Below are 20,858 nucleotides of genomic sequence, written 5' to 3' on the forward strand. Positions count from 1 at the left end.
TATAAATTATGACAAGTTTGTCTACAAGCATTTACCCAATTATAGTAATTATTTTATTTTAATAGTTTACCTAGATTATTTATGGAAACTGTGGTAGTCATTTAAAATTATGAAACCACTATTGCAAAATTGTAACTGAGACAGTGAAAGAGAGCTGAACTAAATGATTCCATCTTGCTTTTAACCTCAACACTGTCCTTTATTCCTGGGCATAGACCAAATTAACTTTGGGAGAAACTAGTTTATAGTTTTGCTTTGAAACAAAGACAATGATAGTCCTTTCCCAAAGTAAACCTCCTTCTTGCCTGGGGACTAGACTGCCTAAAGCCACAAGATTAGAAATTATGGTTTAGGATTCATGCAGCTGGAGGCTACAAGATTCTAAATCACCTCAAATTGCTCCTGGGGATAACATAACTATTATAAAATATAAGACCAGTGCTTGAGATATTTTGCAGACCCTGCACTTGATGGATCAGCTGGCACCACCCAGATCAATAAACTGGCTCATCTGGTCTTGTGGCCCTCATCCACTAACTGACTCAGCGTAAAAGGAATCAACTCCCTTTGATTTAACCTCCAACCCAACCAATCAAAACTCTCGACTCACTGGACCCCTACCCACAAAATTATCCTTAAAAACTATGATCCCTGCATTTTCTGTGAAAGTGATTTGATTAATAATAAAACTCCAGTCTTCTGCACAGCTGGCTCTGTGTGAATTACTCTTTTTCTATTGCAATTCCCATATTTTGATAAATCAGTTCTGTATAGGGAGTGGGCAAAGTGAACCCACTGGCAGTTATAGTTATTTCCTGGTCAACCATTTTATAGCCTGTGAATTTCAGATGCTTAGCTGATTAAGAACCTTAAGATTAAATATATGCTTATTTTAATAATAATTCAAGATCTAGCTATTTTTATTAAGCCAATATTAATAGTTTATTTATCAAAAATTACACAAGAAAAATCATTCTGTTTCAGGCTGGGTTGATACTTTTGTAACCCTCATGCCAAATGTCGACACCTTATAGCATTTGGCAGGGATAAGTATGAAATTGTTTGATCAATAAATGCAAACAAAAATGTATGCTGTCAATTCTTGAGACATTTCTGATATTACTTTAACAATAATTTTAAAGCTAGATTTTTACATATTTTGCTTAAGTCATGTGAACTTGAAAAGCATTCATGCTTATTACGTAATTTATGAGTACTCTAAATTGAGATCATACCAGTTTATTTTACAAGTCGATATGGAACATGCATTGCATCTGCATAATTATCTAGCCCCACACCCACCTCAGAGTCCAATTCTAAACAGCCATGGACTCAGAAAATAACTCTAAAATAAACATGGATCTTTCTCAGTCCAAAACTAAATCAGACTCTCTTTATTTTCTGCATCTTTTTGTAAGATCCAAGGTGATCTATGTTCATAATTAACTCTTGTTGACCATTTATATATGTGCTAATCACTTCACACTCATTATCTTATTTAATGTAAAAATTACCAAGAGGTCATAATGCCTATCATTTAATATCATTTTATAATTCTTTCTTAGGAACATCAAGTAAATAGACTTTTCTCAAGATATTTAGCTTGTGTTTATTTCAGTCATAGTTTGAGTATGAAACACTGAAATTGGACTAGGAGGACACAGTTCTTATTAACATTTATGGAAAAGGTGTCACATCAATTGTTGAATTTCATCGGGCAAATGGAACAATGTCTGGAAGAAACAAACACAGTAAGTCTTTATCAGTCCTATGTAGTATAAAAATACTGTTATTTTCCTCCAAATAAATATTAAGCTTAATTACTCAGGCATTAAAATGTTTAAATTGAAAAAAAGCAAGAGAAAAGGTAATGCAATAGATAAGCAGAGTGAGAGGAAAGCATTAGAAAAGATAATATTGTAGCATGGGTATTATCTAAGGAATCCAGGCCCAAAAGGGTAGGAAGAGCAGCATGTGTAGATTTGAATGCATAAGATGGATAGGATAAATGAAACGTGTAAGAAGGCCATGGGAAGTGCAAATAGAGAATTTCTCAAGAAGAACTCCTCAATGTTGTCTCTGATCAGTGTTGGTTACTTATCTGATTGTGCCAGAAAAAAATTTCAAAATGGCAGTGGAACTTTCCCCAGAGAGAGAGTATGGTGTAGTGGAAAGATGATGGCCTTTTCCAGTCAGACAGACTGGATTATGAGCCTTATCTCATGTATTGAATAGTTGATAATACCTCCTCAGGATTGTGTGAGGACTATATGAAACAGCATATGCACAGCCTTTAGCATTGTGTATAACACATAGTAGTTCCCCCACTCACTCACAAATACCAGTTACACTTTTTGAGTTCAAACTGTTTGCCTTACTACAGTGGTTTTCTATTCTGTCAGTTTTTTTCTAGTAATAAAAGAATTAAGAGTACTTATAAAAGTACTGGAATTAAGAGTCAAGAAACCTGGATTCTAGCATTTGCTTTATCATTAGCTTGTTGCTGCACCTTGGGTAATCAGTTCACTCTTAAATGTTCCTATGTTCTTACGTAAAGAGGTAGAATCACATTATTTCTAAGAGGTTTGCCCATTTGTATAGTCTATGATTGCTCCAAAAAATAAATTCTAATAGACAAACTATTGATTAGTCATAGTTTTTGTGTAGTAGCAAAAACTAAGCTCTAAACTGAACCATGTAAGAGTATATATTTAACTGGATTAGAGGGATTTTTAAGAGGTAAAACTATTGCGACCCATGAATACTCTGCAAAATTTAGAAATGCGTCTTATTCAAACACTCAATTTTCTTCAAAAGCATAGACTTTTCAGCCTAGCTAGGAAAATATTCATTATTATGACTATTCTTATATAAATATGTTTTCAGTTCACTTTGTCTTGCAGATTCACTGCACAAGTTTTGGATACGATGATAGCATAAACATAATTACAGCATTCTCATTTTATAGGCAAATAATTAAACCACAATGCAGAAAAGTTAAACAAATTATGCGATGCCCACTCATAAGAGACAAAACTAAAATAGAGCATAGTTATTCTGATGCAAAAATTTTATTTTCCCTATTGCCTCCCCCACCATCACTACCTGCTTCCAGATTCCTGAAGGACTAGTTTGCTTTTGACAATCTCAGACACGTAATTTTCTCTTTTTAAAGTGCTACTTCAATCTTTTGAAGAGAAAGGATATTTCTAGTTTAAATTCAGCCCAAATAATACCATCTCAGATGAGAATATCACTTACAACCACCCAACATGTGCACTACTTCCCTTTCCAGTTGATAGTTCAGCACTTTGGGAAGAAAATTGATCTTTTACAGCCACTTAGTAGCATATTTCAAAATCCTACAGCAGTACTTTGCTAAATGGCATCCAGCTCATCTGGATGTGTTGAGTTTCCAGATGATAAACTCCTAAAGGGCAGAGTCTATGATTATTTGGCTAACTTTATATGTCTTATGAGCGCGGGTGCTTACTAAATACTATTTCATGGTAATAATGATGATGATGACAAATTAATGCTCCTCAAAGGGCCAACCAACCAGTCAATTTAGTGAAAGTCAAACTGGTCATTTGATATAAAAAATCTACTTACTTGATTGAATGAATTCTTGAAATTGCAGCTGGTTGTTTTTATGCTTGTATAGACATAACATTAAAGTTCCTTTCATATTGAGAAGGGTTAAGAGAATGGTGCAATACAGATATTCATTAATAGTCAATTTTATCACATCAATCAGAAGCTTTGAAAAAGTTGAGTGAAATTACTGTTGAGATAAACAAAATATAATCATATAATGGCATGTAATCTCAGGAATCTCCTTTAGGTACCCCTCCCCGGCCATGAATTTATGTCACTATATTCTTGTCAGATAAGTCCCTTGGCTTAACTTCATTAATCATGGACTGATGCAATTAGAATCATATATCCCAAGTGGGCAGCTTCCATGTGTCATTTTTTGGCCTGCATAACATTCACAACCATATCTATGTTAGTAAAATAAATCCATTGAAGACACTAAGCAATTTCTATTGCCAGCAAAGGAATATTGAGGATCATCAAAATTATGTTGATAATTGCTTTAGCATGTCCCTTTACTCACAAATTAATATATACACATTTTTTTAAAACCAACAAAGTTGGAGGAGTTACTACCTTATTTTTAATCTATTCTAAAGATAGAGTAATCATGAAAATGCAGTATTTATAAAAACATAGACATATAGATCAACAGAATAGAACAGATTCTAGACATAACCTCATATATATTTGGTCAATTGATTTTTGAGAAATTTGCCAACATAAGTAATGTGGAAAAAATATTTTTGAACAAATACGTTGGAACAATTTGCTAGACATACATATGCAAAAAAATTGAACCTCAACCATGTCTCACACTCTATATAAAAATTAATAGAAAATGTGTCACAGACCAAAATATAAGAATGAAAATTATAAAAATTTTAGGACAAAATAGGAGATAACCTTAGCAACCTTGGATTTGACAAAAATTTCTTAAATACAAAAAAGAACAAATTAATGAAGAAAGTAATCAAAAAATCACAGTTTATTAATATTAAAGCTTTTCTTTTAAAAAGGCACTGCTACAAATGTGAAAAGGTGAGCCATGGGCTTGAAGAAAATACTTGCAAAGCAAATATCTGAAAAAGAACTTCTATGTAGAATACCTAAATTACCTTTACAGTTAATTGTTAGGACACAAAAAACAGAATTAAAATGGGCAAAATATTTGAATAGTTAACCAAAGACACTCAGGAAATAAATAAGCACATTAAGTGCTGCTTACTATCATTAGCCATTAGGAAAATGCCAACTAAAACCACAATAAAAACTACAACAGACTGTGCGGTGGCTCATGCCTGTAATCCCAGCACTTTGGGAGGCTGAGGTGGGCAGATCACCTGAGGTCAGGAGTTCAAGACCAGTCTGGCCAACATGGTGAAACCCCATCTCTACTAAAACTACAAAAATTAGCTGAGCATGGTGGCACGCACCTGTAATCCCAGCTACTTGGGAGGCTGATGCAGAAGAATCACTTGAACCTGGGAGGTGGAGGTTGCAGAGAGCCAAGATTGTGCCACTGCACTCCAGCCTGGGCTCGATTATACAACAAAATTCCAGTCTGTGCACACTCCAGCCTGTGCAAAATTACACAACAACGTTAAAAACAGCAATTTCTTATAACATTAAATACATACCTGTCATACATATCAGCCATTCCACTCCTAATCCTTACCCAACAGAAATGAAAGTATATGCACATACAAAAATTTGTACGTGAATGTTCATAGCAGCTTTATTTGTAATAATCACAAACTGAAAACAACCCAAATGTCTCTCACTAGGTAAAGGATGAAAAATATTTGGTGTATTCATATACTGGGACACTAAGTAATAAAAATAAATAAACTATTGATACATACAAAAACCTAGGTAAATCTTAATTATGCTGAATGAAAAAAGCCAGAAAAATGAGTATACACTGTAGGATATATATATGTATATCCTACAGGATACATATACATATATGTATGTATGTATATGCATGTGTATGTATGTGTATCCTACAAGATATACATATATATCCTACAGTGTATACTCATTTTTCTGGCTTCTTTCACCCAGCATAATTTTTTCACTCAGTATCTTATTTCTACATCCTCTTTAATACATATACCTATATATGTATATGTATCCTACAGGATATACATATTTTTATATATATATGTGTATAACTTTATAAAATTCAAACTAATCCATAATGACAAGAAGCAGTTCAGTGGTTGCTTGGGAAATGGTGGTTGGATTGGCTAGGGAAGGAAAATTACAGATTGGCACCAGGAAACTTTTGGAGGTAAAGGATATGTTTATTATGTTGATTTTGGTGATGGTTCACATATGTAAAACCAAATTTTACACTTTAAAGATTTGACTATATATTTATTCACACACACACAAACACACACACACATTTACACATGTCATCTAGGTACATGTGGCCATTGAAGCCATAGGAAGGATTATAAAATTAGACAGTGGGGTCTAGAAACAAACCTCGATTAAGTATAACATGTAACAGCTAGGCAGAAGAAGGTGAGCTTTCAAAGAAGTAAAGAAGAAATGGGCAGAGAGACAGAGAAATAAAATCACAGATAAATATTGTATTGTAGAACCTAATGGAAAAGTGTGTTGTAAGAAGAGTTGAGTAGTTTGTCAGCAGTAAACATTGTGCAAAGAGGTCCAATAAAATGGGAATTGTAAAATCGATTTTATTTAATGACACTGGTGGCCTTAGCCTGATATTTTTATAGAGGAATAGGGCAGAAAACAAAATTTGAGTGGGGGAATGGGAGATAAGTAGATGGAGATAGTAAATAAAAGCAGCTTTTTAAAAGATTTTTGCCTTATAGGTACAGAAAAATGAGATATAGAAGGAAGTTGCCAGAAAGAAAGGGATAGTTATGGAAGGCTGTTTTTAATTTAATTGAGGAATAATATTCGAATATTTATATGAGTGTTGTGCTGGAGCTGCACATGAGAGTCAATTATTAAATTTTCAGAAATTTTGCAAGCCATCATTAAAAATAGCCATTATTAAAAAGTAACTTTATAAATTCAGAATTAAGTAAATTATATTAAAATCAAGGTAACAAATACTCAAATCTCATTACTCCTTAATTATTTAACTATTTTATACTACTATCTATACTCAAGGTTATTTATGCCAATTGTATCTGTATAGTGGGAATATTATATAATAGTTTGAAACTGCACATCTCTTCTCCACTTTGTGTTCAATGACATAACATTGTTGGGTTGAAACTGGCAATGATGGAAGTGTATACACCACAAAAGTTGGTAAACACTTCAAATAACGACGTGGTTTTAAGAAGTTTGTTGTTATTGTGGATTGTCTAGGAAGACATACAGAAAAATCTCAATAATTCTGATTAAATTTAAAAATTGTTGTGTTGTGGCTGTTATATTGTGAATAGCACAAAAAACAAGAAAAATATTTTCCTAGTATCCAAAAGCTATTATGTGATTCACCAAAAGTCATTCACATCATTGATGAACACATTAATTTCTGACACAGTTTTTTTTATTTTTATCTTACTCATTGAGGAAAACAAAAATATCAATCAATATTCATGTCAGAACTACACTCATTTGTCAATTACAACCACAGGTTAGTCACAAATATATGAGTTTACCAAAAACAATAAAACACTCTGTAAGTACCATTAGTTACATGGAATTTATGATAGAAAGACTAGAATATTTTACTATTACTTATAAATTGTGTGCTATACAGCCTTTATGCTAGTAATATAAATAATAAATTATGTACATGTATTCATACATGCATTTTTACAGACAGCCAATTATTAAAAAATTACTACCACATTTGTAACTCAGCAAAGCCATGATAAAACTGATCAGCTAAAAAAAACTTCTGTCTATATTTTTTGAATAACTATTTTCTGAAAATGTGAAATAGACCTTGAAACAAAGACAACAGAATATGGCACTAGGACAAGAGTCAGAATATAAATATAACATATATTTATGAGAGGTATTGATATGGTTTGGCTGTGTGCCCACCCAAATCTCAACTTGAATTGTATCTTTCAGAATTCCCACCTGTTGTGGGAGGGACTCAGGGTGAGGTAACTGAATAATAGGGGCCGGTCTTTCCTGTGCTATTCTCATGATAGTGAATAAGTCCCACGAGATCTGACGGGTTTATTGGGGGTTTCCACTTTTGCTTCTTCCTCATTCTCTCTTGGTGCCACCATGTAAGAAGTGTCTTTTGCCCTCCACCATGATTCTGAGGCCTCCCAGCCATGTGGAATTGTAAGTCCAACTAAACCTCTTTTTGTTCCCAGTTTCGGGTATGTCTTTATCAATGGTGTGAAAACAAACTAATACAGATATCCAATATAGTAAGCGATGTAGCTGTCAGCTGTGGTCAGGTTCGAAAAACACTGAATTTACAAAGTTGGATCAATAAAGTAGATTCATATCAGAACATAATTAAAACTCAAGTATTTCAATTTATTTGTCATTCAATAAAGGCCCTATAATAAACATAATAAATGATGTGTATCAGACACTGTACTAAATGTTTTGAATATGTTAATTCTTCTAAATATTTTAAAAATCCTTATGCATAGGTATTATTACTATCACCATTATATAAGATGAGGAAAGTGAGGCTTGGTCACGTTTATTAGCTTGCGCAAGTTTACAGATCTATTAGTAGAAGGGAAAGCATTTGAACAAACTGACTCTAGAGGTAAAATTGCTGATGCAAGTAACCACTATACACCTTTGCCTCCATCCAATCTCGTCTTATGTGATTAAATTTTTCTAAGCTAAGTTGGGCTTTCCCAATAGAACAATAAATCTCTATAAAGAAAGGAATCCTCAACACTAACCATACAGTTTAAGGGTATAATTTGAACATAATAACTCCTTGAAAGTTTAAATTAATTAATAGAAAGAAAAAAATTCACCTGCTGGATATCAGGGTGGGTCAGAGCTCATAAAATTACTTAGAATGATCTCTAAATCCAAATTCAGGATAATTCTAAATGAGGAAAGCAACAGATATGGATTTTGAAGATTATTCGGATATGTTAATATTGAAGTCTCAGAAATGTCTGTCCTTCCTTTATATGAACTCACTAAGTAGTTTATATAATTGTGAAAATTCTACACAATAAATTCACACATTTATAAGTAAGTGTAAAAATTTTAGAGGATAATTTGGTAATCTCTATCAAAATTTATAAAGGATGTATATCCTTTGAGTCAGAAAAAATTGTCATAAGGAATTTCCTAAGTACACAAAATTATGTGCATTTGTTCATGTATATATGTGTATATATATATACTCACACATATATATTTAATTTTCAGCAGCATTGTTTTAGTAGAGAAAGGTTGATGACAATATAAATGTCCATTAGTATCAGAAGAGTTCAATTAATCATAGCTCCCTTATATAATGCAATACTATACAGCTACTCAAGTGGGTTATAACATTATCTATACATATACTGTCATCAAAAGTTGACATTATTAACAAGCCAATAAAACAATTTACAACACAAAATACATATCATGGTTCCAGTTTGGCAAATATGAGATGTGGAGGTTTAATAGGTTAGAAGGATAGATAGATATAGGTGCTTGTAGATACATTGGACCATCCTTGAAAGTATATGCACATTCTAACGTGGGGACTTCTGGAAAAAGGGTGGACTGGGATGTGAGGTATACTTACTTTTACTTTGTTGCCTATCTAAAAATTTTTTAATAAGAAGAATAAAAACATAGGCATTTAGTAATTTTTTGAAAAGATACTAGCCTCAGCATTCCATTTTTGCAAGTGCCAGCATCAACAGCTATGGAGTCAATGATCAATTATTTTGGTGGGTTTGGAATACAAGGTCATGATCAAGCAACCCCTAGGTTCACTCTTTGTCTACAAAGCTATATTAAGACATAAAGTTAGGTTAGTTAAATACATATATAACAGGTCCCAGCATGTTCTTGACATTTCCAGATGCCACTGAAAAGCTCTATTTGAAAACTTCAATAGAAATGCAGAAGACATGACATATTATAAGACCATTACATCTTCCCATTTTCATATGGAGTGGCAAATGTTTGCCACAGGGGCATGTGGAAAGGTGGTAGAAAATCATAAATAGCATCCTAAACTTACAGAATATATATTATTGTTCAAACTCTGCCAGCTTCCAACTTTACCATTGTTCGTGTGCAAAAACGAGAGTAAGTATAAATGTTTCTGACATATTTGACAATTATTCCATGCATATAAGCAAGCAGAAAAAGAGCATCCTAGGAGAAACATTTTAAGCATATTGTAGCCTATCCAGCTGAAATTCATAAAGTCATTTCTGAATAGATTTCTCTTGTTCTAATTTAGAGTCTCACAGGAATGGTAAAAATTACCTCAATCTTAATACTGATTTCATTGACTTTTAATTAAATCAAGTTTGAAGAAAATGACTTGATTTCCTATCCTTATGCATCACATCTGAGGAAGTAGAAACATTTATACTCATGATTTAATATGGCCTGTCTAACTGATTGGTTCTCTTTTTTCTGGACATTTTGGTGGTAAACATAGGTGGAAAGCTAATACAAGAGGAGGAAAGTATGGGTATCTAGGGTGAGTGATATCAAAGATTGAAATGAGAATGATTTTAAAGGAGGCATAGTGATGAAAGCTGTACTTTAAGTGTGGAAAAAACAGTGAGAGACTTCTAACTTATAGCATTTTAAAAACTGATCCTTAACTAATTATTTGTATTTGCCAAAATGGATGAATAGGTACCTGTTGCTTTTCTCCACTCAGTTATTGATAGGCAGTCTCTAAAATGGCCTCAAATATCTCTGCCTTCTGCAATTAACACCCTTATATAATCCCTTCTCCTTGAGTGTGGAGTGGACCTAGTGACTTGCTTCTGATAAATAGAACATAGCCAAAGTGATCAAAAGTGATAGAAAGTTACTTCCCTAGATTAGGTAACAAAACACTCAGGCTTTCATTTTGCTTGGCTCTCTCACCTTGCTTCATTCTTTCATGCTTTCTTTCTTGGAGCCATTTCTCTTGGGCAGCCTGCTTCCATGTTGGGAGTAGCTCTGTGGAGTGGTTCAAGTGGCAAGAAACTGATATCTCTGGTCAACAGCCATGCAAATTAGCTTGAAAGTGACTCTCTCCCAACACTTTGGGATGCCAAGGTGGGCAGGTTACGAGGTCAGGAGATCGAGACCATCCTGGCTAACACGGTGAAACCTCGTCTCTATCAAAAATACCAAAAATTAGCCGGGCGTGGTGGCGGGCACCTGTAGTCCCAGCTACTTGGAGGCTGAAGCAGGAGAATGGTGTGAACCTGGGAGGCGGAGCTTGCAGTGAGCCGAGATCCAGCCACTGCACTCCAGCCTGGGCGACAGAGTGAGACTTCGTCTCAAAAAAAAAAAAAAAAAAGCCTGTCAAACTCCACCTCAGTGAGCTTGAAAGCAAATCCTCCTACCTTGCAGCCATGTTAGAGACTCTCACCCAGTTAAACTAGGATCAATCTATGACCAATAGAAACTGTGAAATAAGTGTTTGTCATATTTTAAACCACTAAGTTTTAGGGCAACTTGTTATGCAGCAATAAAAAAAAAATACGGCAGCAAATTTTTTCCCTGAAAGATTATGTTTAGTTTGAAGTTTTACAAGTCATCCCATTTTACATGTATGAGGAGAATGAGCTCCCTCTAATGTACAACATGGTGTCTACAGTTTATAATAGTGAATTGTATTCTTGAAATTTGCTAAGAGATTAAGTAGGGACATTCAAGTCAGCTGAAGCTGTGCCCACAACCGCCCCTTCCCCCAGGTGCTCTGTCCCAGGGAGATGGGGGTTTTATCTATAAGTCCCTGACTGGGGCTGCTGCCTTTGTTTCAGAGATGCCGTGCCCAGAGAGGAGGAATCTAGAGAGGCAGTATGGCTACAGCAGCCCTGCTGAGCTGTGGTGGGGTCGGCCCAGTTTGAACTTCCTGGCGGCTTTGTTTACACGGTGAAGGTAAAACTACCTACTCAAGCCTCAGCAGTGGCAGACGTCCCTCCCTCCACCAAGCTCCAGCGACCCAGGTCAACCTCAGACTGCTGTGCTGGCAGCGAGAATTTCAAGCCAGTGGATCTTAGCTTGCTGGGCTCTGTGGGGGTGGGACCCGGGAGCCAGACCACTTGGCTCCCTGGCTTCAGCCCCCTTTCCAGGGCAGTCAATTATTCTGTCTTGCTGGCTTTCTAGGTGCCACTGGGGTATGGAAAAAAATAACTGCAGCTAGCTAGCTCAGTGTCTGCCCAAATGGCCGTCCAGTTTTGTGCTTGAAACCCAGGACCCCGGTGATGTAGGCACCAGAGGGAATCTCCTGGTCTTCGAGTTGCAAAGACCGTGGGAAAAGCACAGAATCTGGGCCAAGTGCACAGTTCCTCATGGCACAGCCCCTCACAGCTTCCCTTGCCTAGGGGAGGGAAATCCCCTGACCCCTTGTGCTTCCAGGGTGAGGGACACCCCACCCTGCTTCGGCTAACCCTCTGTGGGCTTCACCCACTGTCCAACCAGTCCCAATGAGATGAACCGGGTACTTCAGTTGGAAGTGCAGAAATCACCTGCCTTCTGTGTCAGTCTCGCTGGGAGCTGCATACCGGAGCTGTTCCTATTCGGCTATCTTGTCAGCGGAAGAGGTCAGAATTGATCGCCAGAATCCTGAATTTTTGGGTAACAACATTTGTCAACCATCCACAAGTGTCTGTACTCCTTGGGGAGGAGAATGAAGAGGCTCTACATTATTTGACCAGTGACAGAATTTGGAGATGTTAAATCAGGTTATAGAATAGATTTTTATTTTGATGAAAATCCTTACTTTAAAAATAAATTTCTCTCCAAAGAATCTCATCTGAATGACAGTGGTGATCCATCTTCAAAGTCCACCAAAATCAAATGGAAATCTGGGAAGGATTTGACAAAACGTTCAAGTCAAACGCAGAATAAAGCCAGTAGGAAGAGGCAGCATGAGGAACCAGAGAGCTTCTTTACCTTGTTTACTGACCGTTCTGATGCAGGTGCTGATGAATTAGGAGAGGTAATCAAAGATGATATTTGGCCAGACCCATTACAGTACTACTTGGTTCCCAATATGGATGATGAAAAAGGAGAAAGAGAAGAAGAAGAAGATGATGATGATGATAAAGAGGAGGAAGGATTAGAAGATATTGATGAAGAAGGGGATGAGGATGAAGGTGAAGATGAAGATGGTGATGAAGGGGAGGAAGGAGAGGAGGATGAAGGGGAAGATGACTAATAGAAAACTGATGGATTCCAACCTTCCTTTTTAAAAATTTTCTCCAGTCCCTAGGAGCAAGTTGCAGGCTTTTTTTTTTTCCTCAGTTGCTCTGTTCTTGAGGTCTCTTTTCTCTACACCATCGTTCTCAACTTATTTGGGGGAAAATACCTTGAGCAGAATACAATGGGAAAAGAGTCTCTACCCCTTTTTGTTCAAAATTCATTTTTATCCCTTCCTGTCTGAACAAAAACTGTATGGAATCAACACCACTGAGCTCTGTGGGAAAAAAGAAAAACCTGCTCCCTTCACTCTGCTGGAAGCTGGAAGGTGCTAGGCCCCTGTGTAGTAGTGGATAGAATTCTAGCTTTTTTCCTCTTTTCTCTGTATATTGGGCTCAGAGAGTACACTGTGTCTCTAAGTGAATATGGACAGTTAGCATTTAGCAACATGTATCTGTCTACTCTCTCTTGTTTAAGAAAAGAAAAAAAAAACTAAAAAATGGGGTTATAGAAGGTCAGCAAAGGGTGGGTTTGAGATGTTTGGGTGAGTTAAGTGGGCATTTTAACAGCATGGTTTCTCCTTTGGCATGTTTAATTGTGATATTTGATAGACGTCTTTGCAGTTTAAGATGACACTTTATAATGAATTATCTCCTAATGACGACTTAAGCCCTGCCACTCAATGGAAAAATCAGCAGAACCTGTAGAATCTTATTTGGAATTGACTCTCCATTGTAATTTTATTCTTGTTTATTGTTAAATTTTCTTTCTGTTTCACCTGAAAGGAAAGATGATGCTCAGTTTTAAAATATCAAAAGTGTACAAGTTGCTTTGTTACAATAAAACTACATGTGTACACACATACACAGACACAAAAGAGAGTAAGCAGGTCTAAAATGTTCTTACCACCAAAGAAAGGTAAGCATAAGAGGTGATGGTTATTTTAATTAGTTTGATCATAGTGATCATTTCACAATGAATACATATAAAACATTGTTGTACACCTTAAATATACATAATTTTTGTTTGCCAATTATACCTCAATAATTCTGGGAAAATATTTTTAAATACTCAGAGGTGATTATTTTATCAAAATAAAATCTAATTTAATAAAATGTAATCACTTCCAATTATTAGTTTTGTGAAATTAAATTTTCTTATAACAAAAATTCCTAAAGTATAGCAACTTTAGGATATATTCAGTAATGAAGTGTGGTAATTAGGTCATAAATGGAAATGTGAAAACAATTATATAAACTTTACTGAGTTTTTATTACATGCCAGGCACTATTCAAATTGCTTATTTTTTACATATGTTATCATATTTCGTCCTCACAAAAGAGCTAATTAACTAGATGTTTCTCTACTGCCATTTTACCTATGAAGAAACTGAAGCATGAATAAGGATAGGGGTTAAGCCACTGGTCCAGTCATACAGCAAGAAGATTCAAACTCAGGAACTCAAAATCCACAGCCAGTGATTTTGATCACAGTATTATGCTACCTCTCTTGAATACACATTCAATCTGGAGACTACATTTTTTGTATGTGGTGTTACACTCTGTTGGATCACAAAACAGAAATTGTAGATGCTAGATGTTCATGTTAAAAAGCGTAAACATTAAGTTGTGGTGAACCAGAGATTTCCTGGGAGACAGTATAATTTGAGTGGTTACAAATCAGAACTCTGGAGTAGAAGTGCCTAAATTCACACTCCAACTCAACCAACAGTTGTTTGTAGAATTTAAGGGTAGTTACTTAACCACTCAGATTCATTTCATCGAATGAAAATGGTGACCATATTAATTCCGACTGCATAATGTTGTTATAAGCATTAAATTAGACAATATATGGAAAGGCTTGGAATTACACATGGGATACAGTAAGTAATTAATATATGTTAATTATTATTGTGATATTTATTACCTGACAGAAAACAGGACAAATTATAATGGAGGGATTTAAGCTCTATTCTTTCTAGAGAAAAAAAGCTATTCAAATAAGTGAGCAAAATAAGGCTAAAGAGAAATACAATTTTTAAAAAAGTCACAGGTATTGATAATCTAAAATATGTCAAATGTTCTCTTAGGTGCTTTGCATACATAATTTTCCTTAACACTCATAGCAGACAGGGTAAATAGTATGCCTACTTTACAAATAAGGAAACTTTAATTAAGGAGCTTATCCGAAGTTTAAAACCTGCCCAGTAACACAGGTTAGTGCAGTTATTAGGTACTAATTGGTATTCAAATCAAGGAACATCTGATTCTCTTTCACCAAGAGAGACTTCTGAGTTTACAGACCAAAGGCAAAAAGGAGAACTACCCTAAATTGTGAAGTCATAGTCTGGAATTCAGTAAAATACAGGTGATCCCTTTATTCTATCTGTATACATGTATCTAGTGTATGCCTCACACAAGCCTCTGTGCAAGCTATACACTGTTGCCACACAAGGTTGTATAGGATGTGCCCTGCACCAGCTGTGCAGCCAAAGGGAAAAGGAGAGATAAAATCAAGCCTATTATACATTCACCAAACATTGAATCTAAGGGGATACATTTACCACAGAATAGGTACTTTTTCCTCATTTTATATAAAACTGAAATATGGGCTGACATGGTTTGGGTCTGTGTCCTCTCCCAAATCTCATGTCAAATTGTAATTCCCAATGTTGGACGTGGGACCTTGTGGGAGATGATTGGATCATGGGGGCACTTTCTCATGGTTTAACACCACTCCCCTTGGTGCTGTGTTGTGATAGTAAGTGAGTTCTTGTGAGGCTGGTCGTTTAAAAGTGTGTGGCACCTCCCATCTTTCCCTCTTCCTCCTACTCTGACAATGTGAACTGCCCCACTCACCCTTTGACTTTCACTATGAGTAAAAGCTCACTGAAGCCTTCCCAGAAGCAGATGCTGCCATGCTTCCTGTACAGCCTGAAGAACTGAGAGCCAATTAAATCTCTTTTGTTTATAAATTACCCAGTCTCAGGTATATCTTTATTAGCAATGCAAAAATAAATTAATACAGAAAATTGATACTGAGAAGTGGGGCATTGCTATAAAGATACCTGAAAATGTGAAAGCAGCTTTAGAATTGGCTAACTGGCAGAGGTTGGAAGAGTGCGGAGGATTCAGATGAAGACAGGAGGATGAGGGAATGTTTGGAACTTCCTAGAGACTTGTTAAATTGTTGCCACAAAACTACTGACTATAATATGGACAATGAAAACCAGGTTGAGGAGGTCTCTTTTGAAAATGAGGAACTTAATGAGAACTGGAGCAAAGGTCACTTTTGTTATGCATTAGTAACGAGGTTAGTGACATTGTGCCCCTCCCCTAGTGATTTGTGGAACACTGAGCTTTAGCATGATGATTTAGGATATCTGGTGGAAGAAATTTATAAGCAGCAAGGTTCAAGATCTGGCCTTGCTTCTTCTAATGGCCTATGCTTATACCAGTGAACAACAACAACAACAAAAAAGATGTATAAATGGAACATATATTAAAAGGGGAAGCAGAGTATAAAAGTTTGAAAAATTTGTAGACCAGCCATGTGGTAGAAAATAAAAGCCCATTTTCAGGGGAGGAATTCAAAAAGCCTGCATAAACTTGAATAAGTAAAGAAGAGCCAATTGCTAATACCTGAGATAATGAGGGAATGGCCTCAAAGGCATTTCAGAGGTGTTCATTGCAGACCCTTCCATCACAGGCAGATAATGGTTTTTCTTTGTCCCCACCCAAATCTCATTTCAAATTGTAGTTCCCATAATCCCTATGTATTGTGGGAGGGACCAGGTAGAGATAAATGAATCATGAGGATGGGTTCCCCTATCCTGTTCTCATGATAGTGAGTTAGTTCTCATGAAATCTAATGTTTTGTTTTTTTTTTTTTTCGCAGAAAGAATTTCTGTTTTATTGGATCACAGCCACACCCTTCATTTATATTGTACATCTGGACAGTAGAATGGTTCCAACAGAGGCTATATGGCTGCCAAAACCTAAAATATGTACTGTTTTTTTTTGTTTCATTTTGTTTTGTTTTTTATTTTATTATTATTATACTTTAAGTTTTAGGGTACATGTGCACAATGTGCAGGTTAGTTACATATGTATACATGTGCCATGCTGGTGTGTGCTGCACCCATGAACTCGTCATTTAGCATTAGGTATATCTCCTAAAGCTATCCCTCCCCCCTCCCCCCACCCCACAACAGTACCCAGAGTGCGATGTTCCCCTTACTGTGTCCATGTGTTCTCATTGTTCAATTCCCACCTATGAGTGAGAATATGTGGTATTTGTTTTTTTTGTTCTTGTGATAGTTTACTGAGAATGATGATTTCCAATTTCATCCATGTCCCTACAAAGGACATGAACTCATCATTTTTTATGGCTGCATAGTATTCCATGGTGTATATGTGCCACATTTTCTGAATCCAGTCTATCATTGGACATTTGGGTTGGTTCCAAGTCTTTGCTATTGTGAATAGTGCCGCAATAAACATACGTGTGCATGTGTCTTTATAGCAGCATGATTTATAGTCCTTTGGGTATATACCCAGTAATGGGATGGCTGGGTCAAATGGTATTTCTAGTTCTAGATCCCTGAGGAATTGCCACACTGACTTCCACAATGGTTGAACTAGTTTACAGTCTCACCAACAGTATAAAAGTGTTCCTATTTCTCCACATCCTCTCCAGCACCTGTTGTTTCCTGACTTTTTAATGATCGCCATTCTAACTGGTGTGAGATGGTATCTCATTGTGGTTTTGATTTGCATTTCTCTGATGGCCAATGATGGTGAGCATTTTTTCATGTGTTTTTTGGCTGCATGAATGTCTTCTTTTGAAAAGTGTCTGTTCATGTCCTTCGCCCACTTTTTGATGGGGTTGTTTGTTTTTTCTTGTAAATTTGTTGGAGTTCATTGTAGATTCTGGATATTAGCCTTTTGTCAGATGAGTAGGTTGCGAAAATTTTCTCCCATATTGTAGGTTGCCTGTTCACTCTGATGGTAGTTTCTTTTGCTGTGCAGAAGCTCTTTAGTTTAATTAGATCCCATTCGTCAATTTTGGCTTTTGTTGCCCTTGCTTTTGGTGTTTTAGACATGAAATCCTTGCCCATGCCTATGTCCTGAATGGTAATGCCTAGGTTTTCTTCTAGGGTTTTTATGGTTTTAGGTCTAACATTTAAGTCTTTAATCCATCGTGAATGAATTTTTGTATAAGGTGTAAGGAAGGGATCCAGTTTCAGCTTTCTACATATGGCTAGCCAGTTTTCCCAGTACCATTTATTAAATAGGGAATCCTTTCCCCATTGCTTGTTTTTCTCAGCTTTGTCAAAGATCAGATAGTTGTAGATATGCAGCATTATTTCTGAGGGCTCTGTTCTTTTCCATTGATCTATATCTCTGTTTTGGTACCAGTACCATGCTGTTTTGGTTACTGTGTAGCCTTGTAGTATAGTTTGAAGTCAGGTAGCGTGATGCCTCCAGCTTTGTTCTTTTGGCTTAGGATTGACTTGGCGATGCAGGCTCTTTTTTGGTTCCATATGAACTTTAAAGTAGTTTTTTCCAATTCTGTGAAGAAAGTCATTGGTAGCTTGATGGGGATGGCATTGAATCTATAAATCACCTTGGATCTGATGATTTTATAAGAGACATCCCCCTTTGCTGGGCACTCATTCTCTCTCCTGCCATCATGTGATGAAAAATGTGTTTGCTTTCCCTTCTGCCATAATTATAAGTTTCATGAGACCTCCCTAGCCATGCAAAACTGTGAGTCAATAAAACCTCTTTTCTTTATAAATTACCCAGTGTCCGGTATGTTTTTACAGCAGTGTGGAAACTGACTAATACAGTAAATTGGTACAGGGAGTGAGACACTATTTTGAAGACACCAAAAACCATAGAAGCAACATTGGAACTGGTTAAAAGGCAGAAGTTGGAACAGTTTGGAGGGCTCAGAAGAAGGTATGGAAATGTGGGAAAGTTTGGAACTTCCTAGAAACATGGAGGGCTCATAGACAGGAAAATGTGGGAAAGTTTGGAACTTCCTAAAGACTTGTTGATGGACAATGAAATCCAGATGTAGGTAATCTCAGATGGAAATGAGGAACTTCTTGGGAACTGGGGTAAAGGTCACTTTTGCTAGGCAAAGAGACTGGTGACATTTTGCCTGTGCCCAGTGATCTGTGAAATTTTAAACTTGAGACAGATAATTTGGGGTATCTGGTGGAAGAAATTTCTAAGTGGCAAAGCATTCAATAAAAAGCAGAGCATAAAAGTTTAAAAAATTTTCAGCCTAATGGTGCAATAGAAAAAAAAACCTCATTTTCTGGGAAGAAATTCAACCCTGCTGCAGGAATTTGCATAAGTAACAAGGAGCAGAATGTTAATCACCAAGGCAATGGGAAATATGTCTTCAGGCCATGTCAGAGACCTTCATGGCAGCCTGTCCCATCACAGGTCTAGAAGCCTAAATTGGAAAAACAGTTTCCTGGGCTGAGATCAGGGCCCCCAATGCTGTGTGTAGCCTTGGGACTTGGTGTCCTGCATCCCAGCCATTCCAGTGGTGGCTAAAAGGGGCCAATTTACAGCTCAGGCCATTGTTTCAGAGGTTGTAAGCCCCAAGCCTTGGCAGCTTCTATGTGGTGTTGGACCTGCAGTTGTGCAAAAGTCAAGAATTGAAGTTTGGCAATCTCTACCTAGATTTCAGAGGATTTATGGAAAGGCCTAAATGTCCAGGCAGTAGTTTGCTGCAGGAGTGAAGCCCTCATGAAGAACCTTTGCTAGGGCAGTGCTGAAGAGAAATATAGGGTTGGAGCCCCCCAAGCAAAGTCCCCACTTGAGTACTGCATAGTGGAGCTGTGAGAAGAAAGCCACTGTCCTCCAGATCCAAAATGTTGGATCCACTGAAATCTTGCACCATATGCCTGGAAAAGCCACAGACATGCAATGCCAACCCATGCAGGCAGCTGGGAAGGGGGCTGTACCCTGCAAAGTGACAGAAGCAGAGCTGCCAAGCCTGTGGGAGCCCATCTCTTGCATCAGCGTGACCTGGGTGTGAGAGATGGAGTCAAAGGAGATCATTTGGTAACTTTAAGGTTTAATGACTGCCCTATTGGATTTAGAACTTGCATGGGGCCTGTATCCCCTTTGTTTTGGTCAATTTCTCCCATTTGGAATGGGTGTATTTACCCAATGCCTGTATCTCCATTGTATCTAGGAAGTAACTAACTTGCTTTTTATTTTACACGTTCATAGGCAGATGGGACATGCCTTGCCTCAGATGAGACTGTAGACTTGGGCTTTTGTGTTATTGCTGGAATGGGTAAAGACATTGGGGGACTGTTGAAAGGCCTCCATTGTGTTATGAATTGTGAAAACATGAGATTTGGGAGTGGCCAGGGGCAGAATAATATGGTTTGTCTATGTCTTCACCCAAATCTCATCTTGAATTGTAGTTCCCATAATTCCTATATGTAGTGGGCATGACCAGAAAGAGAAAATTGAATCATGGGGGCAGTATCCCCCATTCTGTTCTTGTGATTGTTAGTTCTCACGAGATCTGATGGTTTTATAAGACACTTCCCACTTCACTGGGGAATCATTCTCTCTCCTGCTTCTGTGTGAAGAAGGATGTGTTTGCTTCTTTTTCTACCATGATTGTTTCCTGAGGTCTCCTCAGCCATGTGAAACTGTGAGTCAATTTTACCTTTTTTCTTTATAAATTACCCAGTCTCATGCATGTCCTTATAGCAGTGTGATAATGGACTAACACATAGGCTCAGGGGCCTAGGAGGACAGAATAATTTTGTGGGCCAGGCCCAAAGCCCCACCACTTTCTGCAGCCTCAGGACACTGCTCCCTGCATCCTAGCCACTCAACCCCAGCCATGGCTAAAAAGAACCCATGTACTACTTGGACTGCTCCTTCAGAGGGTACAAGCTG

General features: G+C 36.9%; 1 pseudogene; it reads left to right on the plus strand.

Moving 5' to 3' along the window:
- Positions 1-5,800: 5,800 nt before the first annotated feature.
- On the plus strand, positions 5,801-12,931 carry LOC100456591 (protein SET-like; annotated as a pseudogene).
- Positions 12,932-20,858: the final 7,927 nt, after the last annotated feature.

The sequence above is a fragment of the Pongo abelii genome, chromosome X, assembly GCF_028885655.2.
Source record: "Pongo abelii isolate AG06213 chromosome X, NHGRI_mPonAbe1-v2.0_pri, whole genome shotgun sequence".
In the NCBI taxonomy this organism is placed as follows: Eukaryota; Metazoa; Chordata; class Mammalia; order Primates; family Hominidae; genus Pongo; species Pongo abelii.